This window comes from Condylura cristata, unplaced genomic scaffold (genome assembly GCF_000260355.1).
Source record: "Condylura cristata isolate star-nosed mole 26May11 unplaced genomic scaffold, ConCri1.0 scaffold00026, whole genome shotgun sequence".
NCBI lineage: Eukaryota > Metazoa > Chordata > Mammalia > Eulipotyphla > Talpidae > Condylura > Condylura cristata.
The window spans coordinates 8,303,298-8,307,614 of NW_004567127.1; positions in this window are offsets into that span (position 1 = coordinate 8,303,298).

A 4,317-nucleotide genomic window follows, 5' to 3' on the forward strand; every position below is an offset into this window, starting at 1 on the left:
GGCCCCACAGTCATATTTTTAGGGTTTGCTACTGGTGTGGTCTTGTCCGATTTCTATAGTGAAACTACTTGTATTTTCTTTCTCCTTCTGACTTACTTAGCTGCCACAAAGAGCAGAACTCATCCTTTTTTATAGCTGAGTAGTATTCCATTGTGTACATGTACCACATGTTTCTAAACCACTCCTCTTTCCTTGGGTACTTACGTTGTTTCTATGACTTGAAAAGCTTGTGCCCTTAACGAATGTGACAATCAATAGATGCTACTCCTTCCACTACCACCTTCTTCCCTCGTGTGGTTGAGGGATTAGTCTCACAAGAAGACAAATAAAAGAAAGCTTATCCATCTTAAGGAGCCTGGATACACTCAAAATAGTGACCCGGGATAGGAAGGGCCTCCTTTTCCTCTCTAAGCCCTATCATCCTGAGCCCAGGTGGTGATTTCAAGATGCCTCTGGAATGGGAAGTCACCCATGTCAAGGGAAGCACTCACTTTCCAGATGAGCCTCCACTCACCTAAGTGTCCAAGGCACCAGGCAATAGATGGGCCATCTCGCTGGGTCTGACAGTGACACTGAAGCAAAACTCACAAGTTCCAATTCTGTTCCCCCAAACCCTGTGATTTCTGGGTGCCTCCAGGAAAATATAGGAACAACACATCTTGGGGAAGAGTCAGGAAGCTTAGGAATACGAGGTGCAATGGAATCAGATCGACCTCCTCGGGTATTTTTATCAATGGAATTCACGAGCTACAAGGTGTGAATGAGCAATGGCTATATTAAAAGTTCCTGAAAAAGCTTCCTCCCTTGGGCCTCAGCTCCTGGGAGAGAGAGAAAGGGAGGCAGCTTAGGGACCCTGCATTGCCTTTCCCAGCACCCCCTCCACAATTTGCATTTTTCAGGTCCAGGAGGTGGATACAGGAATTGCTGCTGTTTTTCCTCCTCCCTGGGGCAGGCACTGACAGTCTCCTCACTTGTGAAACAGGGGTGGGGTGGGAGATGAGCGCTCTTCTCAGGGCAGCCTGGAAGTTGCCTTGCATAATACCTGGCACATAGTAAGTGCTCAATCAACAGTGCTCCCTTCCATTTGGAGGAGGAAGGGCTTCCTCCCTGTGGCAAAGGAGAGCTCAGGTCTAGAGGAATCTGCTCTGGTTTTGAGCTTTCTCATGCCAGCTTCCTCATCTCCAGAGTAAGTGAAACCACCACCTTGCATATTTTGTGGGGTTAAGGGTCTCTATAAAACACCTCTCAGGGAGCAGACAGGACTCAGCCATTCATTTATTCATTTATTCATACTAAGGCTTCTGTGGAGCCCCTGGGTGAACCAGGCTCTGTGCTGGGCTCCAGGGAACAACAGTGAATACAATGCTAGCCGTATGTCCAAAACCTCACACAGGGAGGCCTCCTCCAGAAGGAATGGTGGAAGAAAAATCAAGCTGTAGAAAGAGGTCACGAACCTTGAGCGCAGATAGGCTCCTGAGAAATGATTCCAGAATGAACGAACAAGTGATTCCATGAATGAATACTAAATACACGTTTTCATGGCAGCTATGTTCTGCCAGGCCCTGCTCAAAGCAGTTAGCCTATATCTTAACTAGTTTAATCCTGAGGATTATCCTATGTGTTAGACGCTAATTATCCCTATTTTACAGGCAAGGGAAAAGAGACAGAGAGAGGCTTTTATGTGGCTTATATAACTTGTAGTGTCAGAATTTGAACCCAAGCCATTTGGCTCCAACGTCCAACAGCTAACTCTTCCTCTTATTCACGATATAGACTCCAGAGCAATTTCTCATTCACTGAGCCTCGCAAAAACATCCCTGTGGCAGCTGTCTGGGCAGGCTTACCCCCAGTTTACGGAGGAGGAGGAGGCCAAGGCCCTGAGGGGCGGCTAACTTGCAAGGCCCCCAACCGAAAACAAAAAGAAAACTCGTGTCTGCGGTCACCACCTCCCCATCCCAAGAAGGAGGCGAGCATGGGGGCAGGTGAGGACAAGAGAATCCTGGATTGCCTGATCTAGAAAGCGTCCAGGGTCAAGGAAACCAAGTGCTCCATTTTACAGCTGGGAAGAGGAGGCCCACAGAGGCTAGCTGCTTGCTTACAACGACAGGGCAAATTAACGGGCAGCTGGCCTGCCGGCTGTGGGGGCTGACACACCACATTCTCCTTCAGGAGCGAGAGCCACGGATGGCATTGGCAGGGGGAAGCGTGAGCCAGGCTGCGGGTGGATTAGCCCCTATCACATTCTAGCACCTCGCTGGATTTTTAAGGAAGGCAACTGGAGCTCCTCCCTCCCTAGTCTGGGGATATCCGCGTGCAAACAACATCAGCGCCCCTGCTCCCCACAGTTGGGGTGAGAGTGATGGAGGGCCTCTTCCCTGGGGTGGGCGGGAGAAAAGGTGGCATCTAGGCAGAGGACGGGAGGAAGGGAGGGCGCGGGGCTGGGGCCGAGCCGATGGCGATGGCGGGCAGAGCTAGCCAGGCTCAGGAAGCCGCAGGGAGAGTGTGCCTTTGAGCAGGCAGGAGAGGGTGTGACTGCGAGGCCTGTCCCTGCAGTAGAGTGGGCAGGGGGCAGGAAGGGGGGCTTGCAGGTCCTAGAGAACCTTGTAGCTATAGAAAGGACCCTGGGTAGGGTGAGAGACTTTTCAGCAGAGGAGCGACTTGATAGGGATGTTTTTCCTGGGATCACACCAACTGCTATATTTAGAATAGACTGTAGCAGGCGAGGATAGAGACAGGGGGACCAGTTAGAAGGCTACTGGAATAATGCAGGCGAGAAAGCTGGCAGCTCGGGTGGGGGTGGCAGCCGAGGGACGGGTGAGAAACAGTTGCATTCTGGATACAAGCTTCCCCATGTATGAAATGGAGCCAACGGCACTTGCCGGTGGGTTGACTGTGTGGTCAGACCAAAAACAGAGGCTTCTAGAAGGACTCCAAGTTCTTGGCCTGACCATTTCCGTGATGGAGAAATCCATAGGGGCAAACCGAGAGCTCACCTAAGGGTTTCCCCTAAGGGGACTCAAAACCCTTGTAAACTTCCCCTAGGCCGATGGCACCATGGAGGGGCCTAGCCAGAGCCTAAGATCCCACACACCTCCTCCCCACCCAACTTTAAACTTCTCAGAGGCAAACCCTGGCCTATCCTGGGAGCCAAGGGCCAGAGCCCAAGCACGGTCAGAGCCCAGCAGCCAGCCAGGCCAGGCTCGGGTTTAATGATGAGATCAATCCATCCAGCTGCCTGCCAGCCGCAGTGCCCCGGACCTCAACTTGGCCAACCCTGGGGTGCACCTCCCGGGCTTGTCAGAAGGAGTTAGCTTCACATACTCGCCCTGGGTCCCGTCCAGCAGACACAGCCAGCCCTGCCTTTGGGTACTAAGAGTCTGAGAGGAGACTCTTAGTCTCCAGAGGATTTGGGGTACAGAGCCCGCTGGGGCTTGAACAGCTAGGACCCCTGGGGAAGGAGAAACACCATGAGTGGGGAACCTGAATGATCTGCAGAATTGAGGTGAGGGGGGCCCTCCTTGATGCACAAGTGGTTAAAGCACAACACTGGGAACCTGGCCATGGCCACTTCATCACAAGTTCCATCCCTGACCCTGGCAGTGACCCACATGGCGCAGCAGACCTCTCCTGTCTCGCCCACTGCTCCCCTCGGCAGTGTATTTCAGTGCATCTGCCTGTTCTACTCCCGACTCTCTCTCTGGTGAATCTCACCCCCCTGCACTTCGGGCCTGTACCCCAGCTTTTGCATGCATAAATAAATAACTCTTTTAAGAAAAGAATTGAGGTGAGGGGATACCAGTGTTGCTCCACAAACTGGAGAACACGGCCCTCAGCCAGCCCGGGAGCCTGTCAGATGTCCTAGAAGGCCGCTCAGCCCTGGGACCCCTGACTTCAAACAGCACATAGATTTTAATGCGGCTCAGCAGCCTAGGAGAGGCCCCTCAGCCCTTTCCCCCAGGCCCGGGTGGGAAGAGGAAGACATGGTGCCTTTGTCAGTGAGACGAGCTCCCCTTTGGGCCTCCCCCAGCTTTTTTTTCTGTTTTCTAAGTGGGGCTTACGGGACACATTTCTAAAATGCAGTCACACACAGACCCTCGGCCTCCCCCAGGATGGAGACACATGGAGATGGCCCAGTCAGAGCCTCCTCGCCAGGACCAAGCAGGTCAGCCCTCCCTCCCTCCAGAAATAACACACATCTTCCATCCCCTTGCAGACAGAATTACAATGTGTGGGGCTGGGTAAATTGCCCCAGTGATGAAGAATTAGAACATCAGGGGAAGGCAAGGATCTCTCGCTTGGGCTCTCTCTCTCTCTCTC